Below are 26,674 nucleotides of genomic sequence, written 5' to 3'. Positions count from 1 at the left end.
AACATCCACATCACCTAAAAAGAAACAAAAAAAAACACACCATGTATTATAAATATGCAGGCATACATTGATTAGCTTACCTGAAGCTGTTGTCTCCGACACTCACCTGTTGTGGTGACAATTTTGCCAATTTGGACAATCTCTCCTTCCTCCTCCTCCTCCTGCTTGTGCTTTTGGTATTTCTCCTTCTTTGGGGTGTGTGGGATCCCTGATGTCCTTAGACATCCCGAGTCTTCCCTCCCCTATGAGAATGTAAAAAAGGAATACTTAGCACACAGATATTTGAGGGCAGAAATAGGAATATGAAACATTGCTTGGAAGTGTCGTACAATTGTTTTTTTTGACAGAGTTCAAAGGTGAAAACATTATTTTTGCCACTTTCTAAAGCTGGAATACTTACCTGTTGTGTGAACAAATGTAGTCAAGTGCAAGTTGGCAAAACATTGTTTTTGGAGTGGGCTAACGAACGATGTTTATTACGAATGATTGAACCCATGAAGATGAAAGTGGCCATTTTAAACTGTACAACATTAAATCAAACAACATGGAGCAGTATGCAAGCAATAATAATAATATGAACACGTGACAACTACTTACTTTTTTGAATAACTCACTTGATCCTTCCGTAGTGATCGTGCTCCCTCAGTTTCAGGTCTGACCAGAGTTTTCTAATTTGATCCTTGGTTCATCGTACCCCAAAATTCTTCTGAAGACTCTTCACAACTTTATTCATAATCTTGGCCTTTCTGACATTTGGGTTTGGGTAAGGTCCATACTTCCAATCATAGTCGGTCCTCTTCAATATGTCCACCATCTCCAACATCTCTCCAAAAGACATATTTCTCCTCCGGGATCGGGACGTTTCAGGCTCCGAGCTTTCCTTGTCCTCCTCCTCGTTAGTGGAATTATTAGTGCACACCTGCTGTGTCTCCACCATGTGCTCTCCCCACTGCGCCGAAAGAAAAGGGGTGGGGAATAGTCTAGAAAGAACGTCAGGGGTTGGCGGAGTTTCACTCATGCGCACTGTATATATTAAATGCAACACACGTGTGTCATACGTACGATCTGTGAGCAGAGTGAGGAGCTGACACGCTGATCATTCACACAAAGGCACAATTTTAACTTGGTACATCACTAGCCTATACTGCTTCTATATAGGCCTATGTTGGGACAAGATTAGGAGAGTTTAGCCTGACATTATTATTAGGGTTTGTCTTGTGCTGTGTCTTGCAGACAAGGTGTATCCCTTCAAGGAATCACATTTTATGGGGCTATTCATTGATCTGCTCAGGCAGCTGCCCTGTCTGTGGCAGATGAACAACCCCTTTTATAAGGACCTAAGAAAGAGGAAGGCAGCACTGGAGAAACTGCTTGGTTTGGTAAAGATCATGGTCCCCACGGCAGACATGACCTATGTGAATTGGTGCCCTGAGGAGTACATATCTGAGTGAGCACAATAAGTTCCAGGATTCCCTGAGATGAGGAGATCCAGATTCAGTCTGGTCTGACAGAAGATGCAGCCTCTTGTAGGACCACAGCCTGGGGACATAGATGTCATCTGCTCTTCCTGATCTCTTGGACTTCTGGACCAGACTGCTCTCCCTGAGATATGTACTCCTCAGGCCACCAATTTTGCATTTTCAAATTATTTCATGTCTGCCCTGGGGGCCAAAGGCTTCACCAAATTGAACGGTTTATTTGTTTGACACCTAAAGTTTTTTTTTTTTGGTTCAAGAAATACTTGCCTATGTGTTTTACTTCAAAAAGGACAATTTGTTTGTGAGTAGGCAGGTACATTTCAAAAAGACAAAGTCTAATTAATAACAAGAGGCACCAACACCAAACAACTTCCTCTAGATTAAAAAAGAAGACAATAAAATAAAAAGATAATAATGGTGTTGTGGTATTTAATTATAATTGCCCTAAATAGAAAGTAAACAATATCCTATGCAAAAGTACGTATTATAATGTCCCAATGTGTTCATGTGATATATGAAAGTCCGTACCATGCAATATGAAGAATATAATAATAATGTGCAATAGTGTTATATGCAAGACAGGAAAGTAAAAATAAAAATAAAGAACCGCTAAAAATGATACCAAAATAAAAAATTACACACAATTATAACATTACTTTGGGTAAAGAACTGGAGGATACAGGCTTGTTAAATAGATCCTGTAAATGAGGAGCTAGTACATCTGAAACACTTTGCAAGATTCTGACGAAACACCATCTACCTCTGGAGATTTATTGTTTGAGAGAGAGGCTATTACATTCTTTATATCTGCCAAAGGAAAAGGGGCATTAAAGTGGTTGTAAACCCTTACAAACCACTTTGACCTACAGGTAAGCCTAGATTATGGCTTACCTGTAGGTCCAAGCAATATCTCCTAAACCTATATGGTTTAGGAGATATTTGCCCGAAAACAGGCACCGCTGTCTAAGGCGCATGCACCGTAGACAGCGGTGCGCAGGCGCACTGAGCACGGCATTCTCAGCGACGGAGCTGCCGCGCGTGTCGGTTTCCGTGCGCATGCGCGGGAGTGACGTCATTGCGGCTTCGCCGAATGACAGTGGCGGAGCTGCGAGACCCCACCAACAAGATGGATGCGGCGGACTACAGGGGACAGCGGCGACTTCGCTGGCTCCTGTGTTAGGTAAGTGACACATAATGGGCTACTATGTGATGCATAGTAGTACATTATGCTTTGCCTTTACAGGGAATGAAAGAGGAAGTAAACTCATCGGGGTTTACTTCCTCTTTAAGGGACTTCAATGCTTGTTTGTGGGTAGATGGGAGGTTCAGAGAACTCAGAAATCATAGTATCAGTAGGTTGCAGAATACTCTGATCTGCTCCCAAATTATAGAAGATCTCTTAGTATTTTATAAAGAAAGAGGTATATCAAAATTCAATAATTAGGAAGCCACGGTTCTCACATATTACATAAATACGATTCAAAACAAAGGAGAAACTATAGAATTGCGCTAACCATGTGCTTCTAAAACTCAAGTGAACAAAATCACATATATAAACCACCCATTGGTCACATAATGTGAAACATCCTGTGAAGTGTGACAAATCTTATGAAAAACAGAAATCACATATACATGATAAGTGTATGTCTGTCATAGACATATATAATCACCAATAATGTGCCTGTGAATATATCAATCGAATAGTACAAAGTAAAGTATACACAATTCTTAAAGCGGAGGTCCACCCTAAAATGGACCTCCGCTCATCGGAATCCCCCCCCCCTCCGGCGCCACAATCGGCACCTTTCAGGGGGGAGGGGGGTGCAGTTACCTGGATAATCCAGGTAACTGCACCCACTTCCGGGCTAGCTCTCTGCGGAACGGGCGTAGGTTACGCCCCCGTTCCGCAAGCGCCCGCCCCCTTCAGCAAGTGCCCCGCTGCCTGCTGGGAAACACACAGCTCCCAGAGGCAGCGGGGACCGTCCGGATTGCGCCGCGCGGCTCGCGCATGCGCAGTAGGGAACCGGGAAATGAAGCCGAAAGGCTCCATTTCCTGATTCCCATACCCAAGATGGCGGCGGGACCCGGCAGCCGAGCGAGCGATCGGCTTCGGGTGCCGACATCGCGGGTGCGCTGGACAGGTAAGTGTCACTATTTAAAAGTCAGCAGCTGCAGTATTTGTAGCTGCTGGCTTTTAAAAAAAAAAAAAAAAACGCGGAGTCCCGGTGGACTCCCGCTTTAAGTGCATAAAATAAGATCAAACATGGTGAACAGACAAAATTAAATGGTGAACTGTGAAATAAAGTCCATAAATCATTAAGTCATCCCCGCACTCAAGACCCAACAAGATGTATAGATTCAACCACCAGAATAGCAGAAATTGACAATTACCAGACAGATATGATCCCCTATAACAGAGTAATGAGGCATATAATAATTTACGGCTTGGCTCCTAGGGGACCAAAGACGTGGTAACAGACTTGTAAAAGCCACTTCACAAACAGTCAGGACATCCATGGATGTCATGGTATATAGAAAATATAAAACGGTCCATAGTGTAAAACCTTAGAACTTGTTTATTAAAAGAAAATAAATTTCACTTACATAATTACAAAGTTCAGAGAGCAAAACAGTCCAATGCGCCAGCCAGAACACAAAACAGACAGCCCGTCCTTCTGGGTATACGAATGGAGCATAAGGTGACGGCAGCGCGTCGCTCCACCCTACGTGTTTTGTAATAACGTACGTCATCCAGGGGTACATCATTTTGTAATCATGTAAGAGCAATATATTTTCTTTTAATAAACAAGTTTTAGGGTTTTACACCATGGAGCGTTTTATATTTTCTATGTACCATAAGAGGTTTGAATGGGTGCCTTGAAAACAGGTTAGTGGTTGAAGTATCCAGAGATTTTTTTCTACTATGGAGTTGGGTGGTTAGGGCCCTAAGGTTCTTACCATACCCAGCAACACATTAGAAGTGATCGCTCTGGCTAGAAGTCTGCTCTCTACTGGGTTACTGACTACTGGCAAAGCAAAGACTGTATCCTGGCAGTTCCTTTGCACACAGGTCACAGTTTCTGTACTCTCCAGTTCTTGGCACAGCAAGGCTCCTAGTGGTTTGGTTTCTCTCCTTGTGTCCTCTGATGTAGCTCAGAGCACTGCAGTAGGTCCTTGTATTCCCCTACCACACAGTGCTCTGCTCTCTCACCAGTAAATTGCCTGGGAAAAGTCTTCAGTCTTCCTTCTTCCTTACAAAAAGATCTTTTGGGGGTGTAGTTCAGGCCCCATTTCTTAGTGTGCAGCGCTCCTTATGGGACTACATTTCCCAGGATCCTCTTTCAGCCTTTCTTGACTGGTCCCTCTACTGCTTTCCAGAAAGGAGGGAGAGTGAGTGAGGAGGAGAAGCACACATACCCGCTCTGCTCTTTTATTCAGTGGCAAAGCGAGGAGGTGAGGAAGCCAATAGCTGCAAACACACAAACAAGCTCCAGCAGCAGCATCAGGGGAAGAAAATAGAGGAGAAAAAGAAAAAAAAATCATGGCCCACTTCTGTAGTGAGTGAAGCAGTGCCTAGCTACACATATGTATACTTATTATTTATGTTTTTTTTTTGTAGGGGTACTATGCAAATAGAGCTTCTAGAATCTACCATTGAATGATGGTCTGTTCTCATTTGACTCTGGTACTGGTCTGATAGCCTTAGAGCTCTTTTACCTTGGTAGTAATTTTTTGAATGGACATGTATGGATTTTATTGAATATAGCAGTTTTTAATCTACTGCACTGTGAGAGCTCTCTTTCCATTATTTATTGTGGTGTATTGAGTGGATGTTACTTCAGGGGTTCCCTTTTGCAGATTTATCTATGTAAAACATTAAAAATAAGTGCCCTATACTGTTTATCATCCAGGAATGTCTCACCCTGCTCTGCACATACTCAGTTGCTCTATATTGTCTGCACTGTGCCTAAAATCTGAGCCACTAGAGTCTGGTCAGCTGATTAGCTTTAAGATTTACAGTACTGTTACTGAAGGGGGAAGAAAATTGAAAATTGAATTCAAATATTTACTGTCATTTTCCTTTCATGACGAGCTCCATGGCAGCACAGCTGAGTACAGGTTCCGCCCCCCCCCCCCATGCCTCCAGGGCTTAACTCATATACGGTTGAGCCCACCTAAAGCCTCAGCATTCTGTAAATAGTCATACCAAGCTGGGTGGGATCTGTGATGCCATGGAGCTTGTTAGCAAAATAAAATTATGGTAAATATTTGAATTCAATGTGTTTTATGTTTTCCTGATGGCTCCATGTCAGCACAGCTGAGAACTAACTAGCCAAAACAGGTGAGGGATAATGCTACACACTCCTCAATTCTGACTAAAAAAACTGAAGCCAGGATGCCTCTGCCAAACTCAACTGTCATTAAGCCATGAATATGAATATTTTGGTGCCCACGTAGCTGCCTTGCAAATAGTTTCATATACTCGCCCTGCTGTCACTCTCAACGTTGAGACCCTTCTAGTGACGGGTGCCATGATTCTCCTGGCACGGCCAACCTTTCAACTTGTAAGCCAAGGAGATGAGCTTTACCAACCAAGAAGCAATAATCTTGCTGGAACATTATGTGTTCCACTTGGAACCACATACAATTGCTCTGACTTCTTGATGGCAGAAGTTGCCTTGATTAAACATTTTAAAGCTTAGCCCACATCCAATCGGCTAATTTCTTGAGTACTCCCCAAAATGAATGTAGTGTGTGTTAAATAGACTCTGAAGGTCATTTCAGGTACAACATTTGAGCATTGGCATAAGTACCACCCTGTCTGGAAAGTACACGAGTATGGGTTCTTTAAACCCCAAGGCCATCAATGCTGACTCTTCTCTTCTGGCTGATGTTAGTGACACCAGTAAATAGTTTCAGTGAGAGGTACCACAGGGTGATTGAAGGCATTTGATGCAATAACGATTAACAGCAATGGGATATCCCATTTCGGAAACAACAATTTGAGGTTTCAACTAAATTGCATCTTTAAAAACTGTTTAATTAGATGTTGGATGCCCACTGTATGCCGATGAAGGCAGAGTTAGCCAAAATGTGTGCCTCTAGCATACTTACGCATAGACCTAAATCAAGCCATGCCTGCAGGCATTTCAGAACAGACTTCTGAAGAGTCCAGCATAAAATCTTGATCAGCAATAAAACTGTGAATTTATGCTATATTCTACTATAGGCACAATTAGCGCTGTCCTTTCTTGTTTTCGTAAGAAAATTTACAATCTTCACAGAGCATTCAAAATCCATTAGCCTCTGCCTCCCAGGTCATCGGCCTGAGCCTGTTAGACGCTGGAAGAATTGGATTTTTGAGAAGATTTCATCTTACATACAATCCTTGACACTTATAAGGACTGTTACCTTCCCCTGCCACAGACTCAGCTGGAAGCTGCAGAAAGGCATACGCTGTCTTGGAGATCCACTCTGCAGTCAGCACCTCCACTCCGACTGCTTGCAGATTTAGAGCCCTGGAAAGGAACTTCAGCGACTTGGTGTTGACTGGGGATGTGAGCTGTCTACTTCTAGAAGAAAAATACTAAGTTCTGTCAGTTCTTGAAAGACTCGCAGTTTAGGCCACTGGTCCAAAAACCCGATTTGAATGGGAGCGAGAGTTAAACTGAGCCTACCTGAGCTGCTCAGGTAATTTCTATCATTAGAGTTTTTTTGTATACATTTTGGTTTATCATTGCACTGAATTGAATTGTTTGGAGCAGTTTCACTATTAATAGTAGTAGTTTTTGCAACTACTCATTTAATTATTTTGTATACACTATATGGGTCAACTGTATAAGCCTTTCTTTTTGCAGGAATCCATAGCGCAACTTTTCTTTTTAGTTTGTTATTTTGTGTGTATCTCGCATTAAGTTGCTGCTTTTTCTTTCACATACTTCACATCCTTTAATATTTTATTTATTGGAGGAACATATAAGACAGTGCTGTATTGCTACTTTTTCCAAATGTGACAACCTGTTAGGTGTCATCATCCTTATTCTTGGTTGTTTGAACAAAGCAGTATTATGCTGTCATGTCTATCCGGAAATTTGGAAAATGGGCTGTTTCGCCTGGTATGGCCAGGCAGCTTCTCATTGCCAGAGCAGATAACACTTTCAAAGGGTGAGCAGAACCCACTCCTTTAGAGGGTATTTACAATGTGTTTATTGAATTTGACATCCTATTAGGTGTCATCATTATCCCTGGCTGCTTCAGCCAGTGGGATACATACTGTCATGCCCATCCGAGTATTCCTCTTATAGAGTCTGAATAGGGATGCTTTGCTTGGAAAAGTTGTGAGCCAGGAAATGGACCTGGTATCATCATCCTCATCTCTGGATGCTTAATCAAAGCACGATTCACACAGTCATGTTCTGCCACATCTTCCCCTTTGGAGAGTCTGAAGAGACTGATTTGCCAAAACATATAACCATATAAAAGCAAGACTCATACATCCATGTTCATCCATGTCTTTATTGAAGAGCCTGAAGAGGGTTATTTTGCTCTGAGACTGGTAATTACCTATAGATAACCTTTCCACAGGGTTTGAATGCCATTCAACAAACCAGCCCATAAAAATAATTAAATGCAGTAAAATAGTTTGCTTAGTAAAAAAACACTGCTAGAGACTGAAGCCTCAATCGACAGCCCTGATTCACCAGGTGGATAATGAGATAAACCTTGCCCTGCTAGGAATCAGGACATAATGAAAAAGTTTATTCAGAACGGTAACAAGTTAGGGATTTTCAACAGAATTACAATAATATACAAACCAATACAAACCAAGGGAATTGTAGATCCCCCCCCCCCTTTTTTTTTTTCTTTTGTGAAAAAGCGGAGAGCACATAGAATATTAAAGGATATCCCATATCTCAACAGGCCATAGCTGGCTCCAGTAGTCATCCACAGGTGAATCCTCCACCTTTTCTGGAAGTGCTGCTTTTTAAGGGGGTTGGCACAATGGCGCAATAGTAAAGCAAACATGAGAAGCCACCAACAGGTTATTGTCATGTGTGAACAGACAAAGTATTACTTTGTGTACCTGTTATGCAGAGCACTCCCTGTGGAGGAACTCAAGCTATGCATAGAGGCTGGGGGGAGCAAGGCACCATGATGCAAAGCATTTTTCAAATTTAGCTCACCCAACCTCCATCATCCGACCATAAACACTGGCACAGCGTGGATGCATGTGAATAGGGGAGACTCTGCCAACACCGCTGCCTATTTTACATGGACCCAGCGGACCCCAGACAAGGCTGTTAGCCCTGATAAAAGCCTCTCTGAGGACCAGCAGCGGGGCTCCCTGCATTATGGGTCATTTAACCGTGACACCAGGGACTGCATCCAGTCTAATCCATACATGGACAGACATCCAGCCCATTAGATCAGCCAGGTAGAGGAGCACACCTAGGTCCTGCGCATAGGAGGGAAAAGGAAGAACGCAGAGTCTGTATGTTGGCTCAAATTGATATGAGTTAAATCCTGGAGGCATGGGGGCGGGGCCTATACCCATCTGTGCTGACATGGAGCCACCAGGAAAGCAAGGGGAATGACAGACACTGTGTGAGGGAACACTGGTTAGGGAGGGAGAAAAAAAAAGCAAGCGAGGTGACAGGACAAACTTTGTTGCCAGTGAGGCACAGAAGAGGTCAACTTACAAAGATAGTGTCTTATCTCCCTGATATTATTTCTTATTTCCCTCATCTGCAGCCTGTGAATGTCACTGCAAAGCTTCTGTCAGCCTTTCTCTCTAAAGCCAAGATATGCAATCAAGCCTGGAAATGTACATCATTTATTTGAAGAATGTGACCTATAGTTTTTGAGACCAAAGAGGAAGAGGGAAGTTTTCAATAAGGAAGTGACTGATCTGGGCTTCAGCAAAATGGTGGCCTCCAGCAATTAAAAACAGGAGCAGGAAACAGGAGGCAATTTACAGTCCACACTAATTTTGGTAGCATCATTTTGAATGTAGATTTTGATAAAGAACATTGATTGTTATCAAACTGTAATGGGTAAGGATGAGCCGAACACCCACCTGCTTGGTTCGCACCAGAACCTGAGAACAGACCTAAACTTCGTGTGAACTTTAGAACCCTATTAAAGTCTATGGGACTCGAACGTTCACAATCTAAAGTGCTAATTTTAAAGGTTAATATGCAAGTTACTGTCCTAAAAAGTGTTTGGGGACCCTGTAATAAAATAAATATTCCTTTAAATTTCATACCTGGGGGGTGTCTATAGTATGCCTGTGAAGGGGCGCATGTTTCCCATGCTTAGAACTGTCCCTGCACAAAGTGTAATTTTGCAAGGAAAAAAAGTATTTTAAAATCACTTTCCATTGACGTGGGGGTCCCCCTAAAAATCCATACCAGACCCTTTATCTGAGCACGCAACCTGGCAGGCCACAGGAAAAGAGGGTAGGTGAGAGAGCGCCCCCCCTCCTGAACCGTACCAGGCCACATGCCCTCAACATTGGGAGGATGCTTTGGGAGTCTGTGACCCCTCAAAGCACCATGTCCCCATGTTGATGTGGAGAAGGGACTCATCCCCACAACCCGCGTTACATCAGAGGGGGGCGGGGTCACCCATACGTCACGGGGGAAGCCCATGGCTTCCCTCATCAGCGTCAAAGGGGGCAGGGTCAGGTGACGGGTGGCCCCGCCCTCCTAATATAAGAAACGTCAGCGCTGGGATCCCCGCAGTGTCTCCGCAGTGGAGACAGAAGACGGATGTATGGACAGCGCTGGACTGAAAATCACTCGTCGCTGGATCAGATCAGCCATCGCTGGACCCCGGAGAGATGATCATCCATTGCTGGATAGCAAGAGTGGATTACCACCGCTGGAATCTTTTTTTATTTTTTTTTTATTTTTAATAAAGGAATTTTTCAAAAGTGTGTTTGTCTTATTTAACCATTTTTACACTTTCTTTGTGAAATGGTAGGGGTACCATTTCAAACAGGGGGGGCTGGGATCTGGGGATCCCCTTGTTAAAGGGGGCTTTCAGATTCTGATAAGCCCCCCGCCCGCAGACCCCCACAACCACTGGCCAGGGTTGTGGGGATGAGGCCCGTCTCCACATCAACATGGGGACATGGTGCTTTGAGGGATCACAGACCCCCAAAGCATCCTCCCAATGTTGAGGGCATGTGGCCTGGTACGGTTCAGGAGGGGGGGGGGCGCTCTCTCGTCCCCCCCTCTTTTCCTGCGGCCTGCCAGGTTGCGTGCTCCGATAAAGGGTCTGGTATGGATAATTAGGGGGACCCCCACGTCAATTTTTTTTTATTTGACACGGGGTTCCCCTTAATATCCATACCAGACCTGAAGGGCCTGGTGATTGAATTTAGGGGAACCCCCACACTTTTTTTTAATTATTTTTATTTTTTATCAATGAATGAATTATCGGCTAATATAGAGAACACTCATTGAGTGTTCTCTGTATTATGGGAGCCGACAATGGAAAGTGATTTTAAAAGACTTTTTTCCTTGCGAAATGACACTTTGTGCAGGGACAGTTCTAAGCACGGGAAACATGCGCCCCTTCACAGGCATACTAAAGACACCCCCCAGGTACGAAATTTAAAGGAATATTACACTTTTATTGTTTCACTTTAATCATTATTAAAATCACTGCTCCTGAAAAAACTGTAATTTTTAAAACTTTTTTTTGCATTGATCCATGTCCCCTGGGGCAGGACCCGGTTCCCCAAACACTTTTTAGGACAGTAACTTGCATATTAGCCTTTAAAATTAGCACTTTAGATTTCTCCCATAGACTTGTATAGGGTGTTCCGGCTTTTCGAATTTGCCACGAACAGCCCAAATTGTTCGCTGAACAGGCAATGTTCGAGTAGAACATGCATTCGACTCGAACTCAAAGCTCATCCCTAGTAATGGGTAAAGTTCCGCTTTAATGCGGGCTCGTATAAGATGGCTGCTATGCAGATATAGGAAACATTTTTTTTTAAATCATTATTTTTTATTGAGGGTTTAATGATACAGAAAAAAGAGAGGGCATAAAGTAAAACAAATTGGAGGGGAAAAAAGAAAAAAAAAACAAAGTAAGATGTAATAACATAAATGGTTACATTAGCACACACTGCTGCATCAATCAAGTTTCATCATGTAATAAAATACAATACAATCCCATCATGAACACTGAGATGTACAGAATTAAGCAGAGAATGAGGTGTCAACAAAACTTAAAACCTCCGAAATTTAGTACTCCAAATACTCCAGGTGGCATCAAATTGCTTGCATTTTAAAGTTTTAATAGCTAATGCCCGCTCTAGGGTGTAATGCTGATGAACTACGTTGGTCAGGTCTGTGATGTTTATGGTCAAGGCAGTTTTCCAATGTAGCAAAACCAAGGATCTTGCCGCCAGGAGAATATTGGAAACTACTACCCTCATGTTGTAGGGAAATTTATCGATACCTATATGTAGGATCGCTAAAGCAGGGTTAAGAAGAGTAATAATGCCTGTAAGGGAAGTTATGAGTTGGAATACCTGGTTCCAAAAACTTATCAGGTTAGGGCATTCCCAAAACATATGAAGTAAGTGGCCTGATTGCCCGCAGTTCCTCCAACAAAGTGTAGAGGTGTGTGGAAAGATTCTCGACAATCTACAAGGCGTGTATTGCCATCTGTTGATAATTCTAATAGACATTGCCCAGTAACTGATAGAGTGTGAGGCTTTTTGGATCTCGCGAAAAGCTGTTGTCCACTGATCTTCCGGAAATGTGTGTCCTAGGTCAGTTTCCCAAGCATTGATCTGTTTTGTCTTCGTGAAGAACTTCTTATCCTGCAGAAGAGCATAAAAGATCGATATGCCTTTGTTCCTTGAGGGTTCACATGTGAGACAGTGCCAAACAGAGGGTGGTAGTTTAATTGTAGGGTGAGGATTTTTCTTCAGGAAGTGGGAGACTCGGATACATGTGAAGAAATGATGGCTAGGAAGACCACATTTTTCAATTACCTGATCACTATCGAGGGCCTTGTCATCAACAAATAAGTTTTGGATAGTGTGTACACCATATCCAGGAAACTGTTTCAAAGACAGCATCGGGATACGGGCTTCTAGGAGACTCAGGGGAAATTGGTAATTGATAGAGTGGAGAATGCGGTGATCTTGATTTAGGAGGAACCTCCATGCTTGCAGAGAGGTTTGTATTATGGGGGAGATTTGGCGCAAGTCCCAAGGTATCCAAATGTCACCCATAAGGAGAGCTACTAGATCAAGAACTGGGGCCATGGCTCGTTCTATTTCAACCCATAGAGGTGTATTAGTGGTTCTAAACCACTGTCCGAGTTGGTCTAATCTAGTGGACCACAGGTAATCATAGACATCTATTAGTCCTGCTCCTCCCACGTGCCTGTGGGGAATTAGGCTACGGGGGGTACACCTTGCCTTCTTCCCTTTCCACAAGAAACTCCATAAAAGCGTGGAGATAGCTTTAAGAAAGTAATTAGGAATGTAGATTGGGATAGTCCTAAACAAGTACAGTATATGAGGGAGCATTAACATCTTGCATGCAGCTAGTCTGCCCATCCACGCGAGTTCAGTTTTAGCTATGTGTTTAAGGGTTTCTTCAATTTTGGCAAGCAAGGGTTTAAAATTTGAAGCAACCATGGTACGAGTGGAATTAGTTATTGTAATACCCAAGTACGGTATACCATCATCCTGCCATTTGTACGGGAGGTCCCTTTTAAGTTGGTCTCTCATACTCCTGTCCATGCCCAAGTCTAATATCAGTGATTTAGCAAAGTTGACTTTGTAATAGGAGATATCTCCAAATTTCAACAGAATTTCATGGACTAACGGTAGAGATCTGGATGGGTTGGTTAGCATCAGAATGACATCATCCGCAAACAAATTAACAACATGGTTTTGAGAACCTATTTTGAAGCCAGATATGTCAATTCTTGATCTGATGGTCTCCGCCAGGGGTTCTATCATCAGGTTAAAAATAGTAGGGGGCAGTGGGCACCCCTGATGGGTACCATTCGAGATAAAGAAAGTATTGGATAGCATACCTGCGGTTAACACTTGAGCAGAAGGACAGGAATACAAGGCCAGCATTGCATTAAATATAGTACCACGAAAGCCGAACTTACAGAGCACTTCTCGCATGTAACTCCAATCCACTCTATCAAACGCCTTCTCTGCATCAATGGAGAGCAGCAGAGAAGGCGCCCTAGATAGAGTAGCGTAATGAACAACATTTATAATACGTCTCGTTGCATGAGAAGTTTGTCTCCCCCTTATAAAACCCATCTGGTCGCTTCTGATTAAGGATGGTATGAATTCCTCTAGGCGTTTGGCTAAGAGCTTGGCATAAATTTTGATGTCTGAGTTTAGAAAAAGAAATAGGCCTAAAGTTACTTGGGGTGGTGGGGTCCTTTCCTGGTTTGGGAATTGTGGTTACGTATGCTTTCAGCATCTCTTGGGGAAATGACGCATTTTCCGCTGCTTGGGTGAAAACCTTTTGTAAGTACGGGGAAAGAAGGTTGGGGAAGGTTTTGAAATATTCATTGGAAAACCCATCGGGGCCTGGGGATTTCCCATTTGGAAGTGTAGCAATAATAGATTCTATTTCAGAGGTGGTAAATGGGGAATTCATGGAATCTAATTGTATATCTGAGAGTAGTAGGAGGTTCAAATCCTTTAAGAAGTGTTGTATGTTGGGTAGGGTGGGCTGTACAGTATGTGGATCAGAGTTAAGATTGTATAATTTACTGTAGTACTGTGCAAAGTGGTTAGCAATATCTTGAGGATTAAGAATTTTGTGGTGTGATACGGGGTGAATTAAGTGGGAGATTTTGGTTTTGGAACGTATTGTCCTAATCCTGTTGGCGAAGTATTTACCTGCTCTATTCGCGTTGGCATAAGAGGTCAGCTGTAGACGACGAAAGTACATGTCATATTTTTGGGTGAGGTGCTCCCTTAGCTTCTCTCTAAGTGCAGAGAGCTGAGCAGTTATAGATTTTGAGGGAGACGCCATGTTCAACGCTTCTAATCTGTGTATGTCGGACGTAATAGAGTCCAAGGTTGCTGTGTATCGCTTCTTGGCTCTAGCACCTAATTGAATTAGAAGACCTCTTACAGATGCCTTGTGGGCATTCCATAGCAAAAAGGGGCTCTTTACAGAGTGTTCATTATGCTGGAAATATTCATGTATGTGTTGGGAGATCAATTGCTTAGTGCATGGGTCCTGTAGTAGTCTAACATTACTACTCCAGATAGGTGGAGAGGGGGAGACACCCTTCTCATGGAGGGATAATGAAATAACAGCGTGGTCCGACCACGTGATGTCATGGATACATGTGGAGGAGACATTCTGCAGAGTCCACTTATCAGTTAAAAACATGTCGATTCTGGAGTAAGAAAGGTGTCTATGAGAAAGAAAGGTATAAGACCTTTCATTACCATGAGTGCATCTCCACACGTCATATAGGTCAGTAGCATGGAGGATTCTGTTCAGGTAAGTTTTGCCATTGTGGGCAGTGGAAGAGGTGTCCAATTTGGGATCAACGATTAGGTTGAAATCTCCTCCCACAATAAGGTTCCCATATTGGACTGATTTCAATTTTCGGAGTAGTCTGCTGAGGAATCGGACCTGGTGAGTATTAGGGGAATATACTGATACAATGGTGTAGGGTTTAGAATTAATGTCACCTTGGACGATGATATATCTACCATTGTCGGCTGTCCAGGAGTTGCGGAGCCTGAAGGAGACCGTGTCACGAATTGCCAGGAGGACTCCACCTTTTTTCTTTTCCGGGTTTGGTGCCAGAAATATATGTGGGTAGTTTCTGTGTGTGCATGAAGGGTGGTTGTTGAGTTGGAAATAAGTTTCCTGCACACACGGGATATCAGCTTTCCGCCTTAGGGCTTCTGACCACAGAGAGTGCCGCTTGGCAGGGTGGTTAAGGCCTCTGGCGTTAATGGACACACATGTAATGGTCATTTAGCAGGAGTAAGGTACGCTGCTAAGGATCGTACTCACTGCGTCTTCCGATGAGTGGTGGGAGCAAGGCAGGCTCAGGATGAGTGTCCAACACATCTTGGGATGCACGAGGCTAGGAGGTAACTGGTGAGGGTATGCAGAATCTGTGCTAATTGGAGAGAAACTGAAAACGTAACGGTAACCAACAAAAACAAAGAAAACATTAAGAAGAGAATCTGGAAAACGATTCATGTGCAGACGTAACTGCATAGGTAGGCTGATCCCGGGGAAATAACAAGGGGTGCGGGAAAGTGTACAACCCTGGTGTCCCAGGAGAGAACCTTATATACTGTGGTAAGGTTTAAGTAGTACCCTCTGTGACTTTTTTAGGAGCCCGTTTGCAAGAGACCACTTGCCACTCATCAGGAGCGGTGATCAGTGGTGATATTTGTGGTTCAAGTGTGCCTTGTGGCGGTATTATGCCCCATTGTCGCAATAGCGCAATCCCCTCCGCCAGGGTAGAAATTATATGGGTGGCCCCTTCATGAGAAATGGACAGTTTCGCTGGGTATCTCCATTTGTGGGGGACATTGTGATTCCTCAGAGCCTTCGTTATGGTGGCTAAATTGCGACGTTGTTGGAGGGTGTGTCGTGACAGGTCAGGAAGGAGAATTAATTCTGCATACTGTGGATGTTTATTGTCGGATTTGCGTGAGGCTGCCAAGATTTGTTCTTTGACATGGTAGTAGTGCATCTTTAGTAGCACATCTCTAGGAGAGCTGTCAGGTAGGAATGCTGGCTTGGGGATTCTGTGAATCCTATCAATTGTTAAGTCCTGAGGAGATAACATAGGAATGATGGTGGAGAACAGTGTATGCACATACTGTAATAGTTGGGTGGGAGGTATGGCCTCGGGGATACCTCTGATTTTTATGTTTGACCTTCTGGAGCGGTCCTCGAGGTCAGCTACCTTGTTTTTCAGCCAAGCTATTTCTTCTACGTGCGATTTGTGGGCTTCCACTAACCCATTGAAAGAATTGGTGTATTTCTCCATTGAATTTTCCACCTGATCCACTCTATTGCCCAGAGCTAGAACTTCCCTATGACAGTTGGTGAGTTCAGCAGTGATATCTGCTTGCATGGAAACTTTGAGGGATAGCAACATCTCCTTCAATAGTGTGTCAGATACCGGCTGGTCTGAGGTGGGATAGGCCGCAATGGGGTCAGCAATGTGTGACTGTGGAGTGAGGCCTATAGCAGGGGGCCCACTTACCTCCATGTTGCGGCCTTCTGGTGAGGAGATCCGCAGCTTTTGCTTAAACGGGCTCCTAGTGGATGGGCTAGCAGTCCCAGATGAGGTGCCCCTGAGAGAGGCAGCTCTGGTGTGCAGTTGATTCGGCGGGGCCTGATTGAGTGTCGCAGTCAGGAGAGCGGAGCGATCCTCTCGTGCTCCGGCAACATTTTGTGGAGGTCCGCACATTCCGAAGAAGCTCGGGAGTTTCGGCGGAGTCTGTGGATGTTTTTTGTTTTTCGGCATGGCCGGCGGAAGATTCGGTGTCAGCGCTAGTTGGTGAGTGAGACTGCTACGTCGGAAGTCACCGATGGGTGTGCGGGTGGTCGGTTCTCTCCGGTCGGCCGAGCGGAGCTCTCAGATCACACGTCCATCTTGGAGCTCGGACGCCACGCCCCCCCCCCCAGATATAGGAAACATATAGCAGGGCTGTAGGGGGAAGATACCTTGATTATATTAAAGTGGTTATTAACCCACTTCTATAAAAAGCTCCCATCCCCTCTGTAATATAACAATAAGTACCCCTGTGTTATATGAAAAAATATGCTTATCTGTACCTATAACACAGCTGATCAGGGGACATCTCTGCTCTCTCTCTGCCAGGTAGACAGCTCCAGTGGGTGGGATCGAGCACTGCTGCTGATGGGGAGGAGGAGAATAGAGGAGAGAGAGAAAGCCGAGGAGTCACATGATCGACGGGAGCAGCTGTGTCTGTAGGTACAGATAAGCATATTTTTTATACAACCCAAGCAGAGGGGCACTTGATGTTATATTACAGAGGGAATGGAAGCATTTTATATTAATTATTAGAGCAGCAGGAGCAGAGGGGGCTGGTGCTGACACGACCAGACAGGCTGGGAGGGGAGGGGGAGAGGATGGAGGAGAGGACAGAGGAGCACAGAGCAGGGCGCTGGATGACATAGGCATGTACACTGAGCATGGTGTCAGGGCTCAGCAGCCATGATGCTTTACCGCCCGACACCTTGGCTCTTTGAGTGTGAAAGTACCCTTAGTAAGCCTCCCTTTTTACTTTTGGGTGGAGGAAGAACAACAAGGTGATTCTGGTGGATTTTTCCTAATTTCTTTTCTGCTAATTGAGTGAACAATATGATCTAATAATGGTGGACACTATTTATTTTATTTCTCATTTTTTCACTTTATCACATTTTCTTTTTACAATGATGTGGATGCTTGCTCTTTAGTTCTCTAACAAGTAGCCTTTTTTATATAACTGTGGATTTCATATTTTCATTTTGGATTTTGATTACTGTTTTTTTTTTATAATTATTTGGAAACTATTTTGAATTAAAACAGGAGCTGCATATTGGTTTATGCACTGGTAGTAATGCTTACTGCCCTCTGAGAAGCAGGGATTGCTTTTCCGATTGCAGTATAGCAGTGACTGGCAAGTGTCCAGATGTCTGTATTTTGTTTTTGTTTTACTTTTTTTTAAATTTGATAACAGCAATTTAAATTGTAGTAAGGTGCTGCATCTACAGGCCAAGGCTATGACTGCAATATGACCCCATAATATCTGATCTCCAGGCAATTTTGACAAATATTGGCACCTGACAAACTCTGCAGTCCATAAAAAAAATAGTTAAAGCAGTTAAAGGGTCTCTAAAACCACAGCTTAGTTGTCTTCTTTTTTCTGCCCCCAGCTGCCAGTGTGAAAGACATCACCTAATTCCTCCTGCTGTCGGACACTCTATTTAAGCTGTGTCAGATCAGCTTTCTATGCTCAATCAATGTTTGTCCATGCATTGATGTGCCTTGTACTTTTGTGATTCGTTGGCATATATTGGTGCTTCATATTTAAAATATATTTTTTATTTTTTTTCCTTGAATGTGTGTCTCTTGTTCCAGAAATAACAGATTAAAGTTGTGTTAAAAATGAAAAATGTAAGTAAGAATGATCAGTGGGGTGCCACCAGATTTAATTTATAAAATCAGAATATATATATATATATATATATATCCACTTTAAGTACTGAATCGTGCAGAAAAGAAAAGGGGATCTTCGGTTCTTTGTTTTAAAAGTGTGAGTTTGTATGGGGTCTTAGTGAAGGAAGAACTATAAGTAAATACATGCTTTTGAAAATGTTTAAAATCCTGTGTAGAGAAATAATTTTCAGAACTTACAACATTTATCTTCTAATTTTATGTTTCTAAGTATCTCTCCAACTTATTTTCTTTTAAGCTAAAACATAAATCACGCACTTCTGGAAAAATGCTTTAGCCTAACTTTGGTTATTTATTTTTATTTATCAATTTTATAGCTGCTTGGTGGAATATTTCACAAGGATAAGGGAGAAATTTGCTGTGTAAGAATACAAGGTGTTTGTCTCTTACCTTGTGGCTTTGTGGCAGAATTACAACTCATAAGCATGAAGTAGAACAAGATAAATTTTACTGTCTAAGATTTATTTTCCTTACTAAACTTCAAAAGAGATGTGCAAAATACTAAAGTCAACCTTGGGAGTTCTCCACTCATGTTATCTCCTCTTAGCAGATGCACCCTCTAGAAATCATGTCTATTCTCTTTTTGCACCTACAGGTAATTTTACTAAACTCATTTCTCTCTTGATGACACGCTTTCCACTCCTACAGCTTTAAACGCTTGTATGAGCCTCCACCTATGTCCATAAAATAAATAATTTGCTGATGGCTTTTCTCAGAATCTGAAATGTGTTTTTTTTTTTCCTATTACAACCACAAATCTCATTTTGAAAGGAAAGCAAAAGTTAAGTTTGCACATTTAGATCATGAATATAGAAAAGAACATCTAAGTTTTATAATTGGATTACTGTTTTAGTGTTGAATAGCATTGCTAGTTTCATGTTTCAATTGTATTACAATTGAGTTTACAAGTCTACAAGTTTAGAATGGTAGAAAAGAGAAATGTAGGTACTTACAGTAAGTGGAATCTGTCTGCTGGTAAACTCCTTTTACTGGTGCTTAATAATTTTTCCCAAGAGATTATACTCAGTGGGAACTATACGGAGGATGAAGCATTTGTTTCTGACAGAAAAGTATAGGCTGCATTGAGATTATTTTTGGGCAAAGTGCTCCTCTTGATTTAGGAACAACAAGTTTTTTTGGGTGATTGAATGAAAATATTTAGCTTTTGGTACAGTTACCTTATCACTGATGGCTGAATGTAGGGAGTATAAGTCTTCCCATTTAGCCAAAGAGAGCCGAGAGATTCATGCAAGATGTTAAACCCTGTAAGTCTCTCCAATCAGCCAATGAGTGAAGGCTTACCCAATTTATGCTGCTATGTAACAGTCCTGAATTTACCAGATCTTTCTCCAGCCATCAATAGCAATGGGCTTTAAGATGGATATAGAGATCCTAGAAAGCTCTCTAGTTAGCCGAGTAGTGCAGCTACCCAGTTCATTATCTATATTGGTGTTCTCTCTGCGATAGTCATACTGTCAACAATGACTACATATCTGTGTTCTAGTGCACATGGATCAGTTCATAGCTCAGGCAGTTTTCCTATCTCTGTCTCCACAGATTACTTCTCTGAGTACTTAACTGGATTACTCTGGATTGTGTTTTCCTCAGCTTGATGCTGAGGCAACATATGTGGTATTTTCTACTTTTGATTGAGAGTCTTGGGCCTGATGGTAGCCTCCTTTTGGAGTAGTCTCAGTTGCTCATTATTCACTCCAGAATTTTATAACCCAGCATTGTGTCATTGTGGGACAAGTCTGTGGGCAAACAGATTTCTTGGCAACGAGAACCAGGTTAACCTGGTAGCTGAGGAATCCTGCTCTGGAATCAGTTTGGTCTTTCCTTTATATCTTTTGGAATATATTTTTGCGATACATGGCCAGCCTGTCTGACTGGGGAGGAGTCCTGGGCACTTCGGTCATTGTAGAAATCTCATCTCTCCTCTCCTGCTACTTTGAGCAATTTTCCTGTCTCTGCAGCATTGGATCATCCTGCTGGAAGGTCGTTTGATTCCAATTCAGTCCAAAAGCACAACAATATTAGCATGCATCAACCATGAATGAGGAGCTGTAAGTGTTGCAGTCACAAGATAGCTAGATCAGATCCTATCTTAAGTAAAACTTCATGACCCCACCTGGTCTGCTGTGTGTCTATACCAAGGCATGAACAATTTACAGACAGACTCCATCATCTGGGGGGAGGTCCTTAAGCATGAAGTTAATTCAGAACCTGTGTCTCAGGTGGGGAATGCTGGATGTTGATCTCCTGGCCTCCAGGTTTAATGACTAATTAGATTTAGTTTGTGTGGAGGCAGAGGGACTTTCTAGTTGAAGTAGTGGATGCTCTGGTTATTCAGTGGACTTTACACATTGATCTATGCCAGGGATATTTAAATAATGGACCTCCAGCTTTTGCAAAACTACAAGTCCCACCATGCCTCTGCCTCTGGATATCATGCTTGTGGCTGTCAGAGTTTTGCTATGTCTCATGGGACTTGTAGTTCAACAGCTGGAGGTCCACTAATTGCATATCCCTGCTCTATGCCTTTCCTCCCTTTTAACTTCTTCCTCATGCTTCCCAGTATGGAAATGGAGGGCATTCTGGTGATCCTTATTGCTCTGGACTGGTCTAGATTTATGTGGTATTCCTTTAGGTAATGGCTGTTAAAGTCCAGGGTTGAGGAGAAATAATCTCTGAATATGGGATTCTTACAGTGGTGAAGGCCAGGAAATTTACTTCCCACAAGGTCTATTATCGGACATGGAAGGTATACTTCACTTGGTGTGAGTCTTAGTATTTCCACCTTGGAGTTTCTCCATAGGACACATTTTCTCCTCCTTGCAGCTGGACCTGGACCAGCATTTGGTTTTTAACACTATCAAGGGCCAGATTTTTGCCCCTCTTTCATTGGCCTTTTACAACTTGACTGACACCTTTATACAAGGGGTCTCCCATGTAACTCTCCTGTATGACTTTATGGGAGCTGAATAGGGGTGAGCTTCGAGTTCGAGTCATACTCCTGTTCGAATCGAACATTCAATCAACTATAAGGAACTGTGCAAAAAATATTATCGACCCAAACGCTCAGGAAATGCATCGCCAGGAAATTACATCATAGCCCCGTGTCCTTTTTGCCACAGTATACCAAGCCTCGTTTTGAGACTACACCTTCTGCGTCCACTATAGCCGGCAAATTTGAAACATCTACCAGTGGAAACGTTCGGAGATGCAAGAGGACATATGCGGACTGGACTACAACAGATGACGGATTGAATCAGATGATCCCTACAATTTTTAACGTTCATTTTGTTTACGGAATATGTGAGTGCAAACCTTTTTGTTATTAATAAATGTGAAAAAAAACTTTTTAAAAATCTGCACCTAGAGGCGCCCCCTCTCTCTTCTTTTTGTATCTTATAGCAACTTGGGAACTTGGTTTCAGTTCCTTGACGGTGGCAGCCCTGTATGTGGAACTTCTCTTTAGAAAGAACTAAGACATTTGATTTGGACCTGACCATATATAGATACAGAGTAACCCTGTATTTGCAAATGCCTTTTATGTAGACAGCCCCCCTCCCCCGTTTGGGTATACTATTTATATGATTTTTTGCGCCTCAACTTGTCTTGTGCTAGATAATACATACCCTAAGCTGGTTCGAATATCTAAGAATTATCAATAAAGGCGTTTACATCCACGTCAATATTTAAGCCAAAGGGGACATAACACTTTAGTTTGTGCACCCATGCCATTTCCATTTTGGAGATGCTCCTAACTAAATGAGTCCCCCTCCAATTGGGCCTAACTTTGTCAATGCCCAAAAATATCTATCTCTATTGTGCGCTATTAGATAATGCTTTGATACTGAATGCTTTGTAAAGCCTCTACGTATTTGGTCCGGCCCACATATTGGAGGCCACAAGGGCACTCCAACATGTACACCACCCCTTCAGTCGCACAGGTGATAAACGGTTCTATATTATAAGACTTGGTAGTACAGCTGGACCGAAACGACGTGCTTCTCCTAGTCCTGCACCCATTAATAGCACAGACCTAGAATTTCCTGCACTGGTAATAACCAGTAAGATCTGTGAAAAAAGTGGATCTAGTTGGGGGATTTAGAATGTTAGGGGCTACTTTGTCCTTCAGGGATGGCACTCCACCTCCACCACTACACTACACCTCCACTACACCACCTGAGGCCTGTCAGGCAAAATGGTCTTAAGCACAGAATCATTTTTAAGAATGTGCCAATGTTTATTTATTATATGTCTAAGTCCTTGTACACGCGGTCAGAGATTCCGTCGGAATGTGTCCAATCGGACCGTTTTGTTGGATATTCCGACTGTGTGTGGTGTACATCGGACTGTTTATGTCGGAGTATCCGACGGACCAAGTTTTCCAACTTGTTGGTAAAATTTTCCGACAAAATGCTCCGATCGGACATACTCCGATCATGTGTAGAGAATTCCGATCGGACAAAGTGCCATGCATGCTCAGATCAAATTCCTACACCAAAGCTATTGGCTACTAGCGTGAACGTAGCCCCGTCGTAACGAAATAACGTAATCACGTCGGATTTTCCGACAACTTTGTCCGACCGTGTGTATGCAACAGTTTCAGATAAAATCCTACGGACAAAATCTGATGGATTTGGTTGTCGGAATCTCCGACCGTGTGTACAAGGGCTAACTTTAGAGTATTGGTACGAATAATTAGTAATGAATGGCTTTCTAAAGGACTCATTTCTGAGGCCCCCTCTCTATTTTCTCTCAACAAGTCAGCTCTATTAAGACATCCAACTTGTTTTAAGGTATGAGCCAGGAACGAAACATCGAGGGGTCCTCCTGGCTCTTCATCGTTCTCTCCCGTTTATTTTGACTTCCACTATCAAGGATCCTGAGGGAAGATATATTCTCCTGACAGGCTCCCTACAAGAATCAGATGTAACTTTGGTCTCTTATTATGCCCCTAACTCCAACCCCATTCCCTTTTTTTCTCATCTTTTTCAAGTAATCAAAACACATCTTAAAGGTACCTTAATTATGTGTGGGGACTCTAACTTGGTCATTCACCCGTCTGTAGATAGATCCCCGTACACGCCAGACCATCACTCACTCTCAACTCAATTCTGGTCCTTGCTACAAAAATATTCAATATTAGATACCTGGCGGGAATGCAATCCTGCAAAGAAGAATTTTTCGTTTTATTCTAATCCCCATAACTCCTTTTCTAGAATAGATCATATATTTATCTCCATAACATCCTCCCCAATCCTGCTGCAATCTATTATACACCCAATCACCTGGTCTGACCATTGTGCAGTGATCACCTCTATTTCCTCCCTTATACCAAGACCTCGGGAAAGATTTTGGCGAATGAATGATAGACATTTAACAAATCAATCCTTTTTGCTCGACATTCAAGTTGCCTTACGTGACTATCTTACATATAACGCCACTCCAGATATCTCCCCTATTCTCTTATGGGAAGCACATAAGCCTGTGATTAGGGGTAAATGCATATCAACAGCATCCTTCCTTAAGAAAGACAGGCTCCAACGTTTGCAATACCTAGAAACTGAATACCACCGACTATTTCTCCTATTCCAGACCTCCCCTTCTGAAACGAATAAATCTGAACTAGCTAAAATTCGGCTTGAGCTGGATTTACTTTTCTCAGAGGCAGCAGATAAAACCTTACGTAGGACTTTTCATACCATTTATACTAAATCTAATAAGCCTGACACCTTTTTAGCTCTTCGCCTTAGACAACCTGAACGAGTATATAAACCGATTAGGCTTAAGGTGGGAAAAGAATCATATACTAGCAACCCACTTAAAATAGTTGACGAGTTTTCCAAACGCCTTGCGAAACTCTACGAATCCCCCTCTTCTTTCCCTCAAACCAAAGCTGAAGCATTGTTCCACGAATTACAGATCCCTTCTCTTCCCGTCCAGGCCCGAAACGCTATTGACACGGAGGTCTCGTCTTCTGAAGTGCTCCAGGCCATCAAACTAATTAAAACTAGTAAACAACCTGGCCCGGATGGCTTTACAGGGCTATATTACAAAAAATTTGCAGATACCCTGGCACCACTTTTAGCAAACACTTTTAACACCCTTTTGAAGGGGGGCACCTTTGGTAGCGACACACTTACGGCCTCAGTTTCAATGATACCCAAACCTGATGCTGATCATTCCGTATGGTCTAACTACAGGCCTATATCACTTTTAAATCTAGATATTAAGCTCTTAGCAAAAATACTGTCCCTAAGATTGTCTTCACATATTGGAGGGCTGATTCACAAGGATCAGGTAGGGTTCATACCTAAGCGCCAAGCGAGTGATAACATACGTCGGGTTATTCTATTACAGCACTTAGCTAGATCTAGAAATATCCCTATGCATTTATTATCACTTGACATACGTAAAGCTTTTGATACTGTTTCTTGGCCCTACCTTAGGTATATATTGCTTAAGTGGGGTTTCGGCCCTCACTTTCTCCGTTGGATTGACACTTTATACGCCCATCCCCAAGCGTTTGTTCGCTATTCTGGCTTCAGTTCCAATAGATTCCCGATTCAACGAGGTACTAGGCAGGGGTGCCCTTTGTCGCCCCTGCTTTTTGCCCTTGCCATAGAACCGCTAGCAGCCCTGATTAGATCTAACCCTGATATTCGGGGTCTAGAGGTAGCTTCCACGACTCATAAATTATGCCTCTTCGCAGACGATGCCCTCCTATTTGTCACCTCCCCCCATACCACCTTGCCCAACCTCTTTAAGCTTCTTGACGCATTCGCGCAAATTTCAGGTCTTGAAGTGAATCAATGTAAATCTAGAGCCCTTGCAGTATCCCTGCCTGCGGAAACTTTGTACAACCTACAGACTAACTATTCATTCCAATGGTCAACGTCTTATATTCCCTACCTAGGTATTAGATTAACTAGTAACCCTGCTCACCTTTACCATGTTAATTATCTTCCCATGCTACGTAATTTATCGTTGCTTCTCTCTTCTTGGCAGCCCTTATGTGTTTCCTGGCTGGGGCGTATTACGGCAGTGAAAATGTCTTTGCTGCCCAAATTACTATATCTATATAGAGTGCTCCCGGTTACAGTCCCTGCATATTTTCATAACACTATACAAAGCAGGACTCTCAAATATATTTGGGGTAATACTAGACCTAGAATTTCTAAGACGGTCCTCTTTCGGCATAAGCTTCAAGGAGGGCTGGGAATACCATATTTTAAGCACTATTACTATGCCGCTCAGTTATCACAAATGACCCTATACCACGCTGAATCGGAAATTCCACTATGGGTCAGTTTAGAGGCAGTAGAAGCTCATCCTATTTCCGTCTCCAATATGCTTTGGCTCCCCCCCCAGGAGTGTAAAACCCTTATCAATCCCATCACAAGTCATTCCCTTAAAATTTGGCATAGGATATGTACTCCTTTTAAATTTTTGTCCCCACATCTCCCCCTATTATCATTCTTAGGTCACCCAAACTTTATGCCAGCCTGCATGGAGCCAGGCGCCTTTTCAGCCTGGTCGCATGCACGCCTTACTCGGGTATGTGATCTTTTTCGGGGAACTTCTCTCATTCCATTCCCTGACCTACAGGCACAGACACAACTACCCCACAAAGAATGCTTCCATTACTTGCAGATAGCTCACTTCTTCCAAACTCATATCAAGATGGGCCACAATCTTAGATCTATGTCTCAATTTGAGTCTATATGTTCCTCTGATCCACATGCCCCGGGCACCATTTCATACCTTTATTCTTACCTCTCCACCGCATCTGAAGACCTTCCGAGTTATGCTAAAGCATGGGCCACTGATTTAACACTTAATCTTGACGCAGAGTCGTGGTCCACTATATGGACTAACACTAAGAACTCCTCGCAAAATGTGGTAGCTTCCGAAGCGAACTATAAGGTCCTGATGCGGTGGTA

This window comes from Lithobates pipiens, unplaced genomic scaffold (assembly GCF_037356315.1).
Source record: "Lithobates pipiens isolate NorthernLeopardFrog02 unplaced genomic scaffold, aLitPip1_a1.2 Scaffold_25, whole genome shotgun sequence".
Lineage (NCBI taxonomy): Eukaryota > Metazoa > Chordata > Amphibia > Anura > Ranidae > Lithobates > Lithobates pipiens.
The sequence above is the reverse complement of the archived record's forward strand: the minus strand, read 5'-3'. Positions refer to the sequence as shown.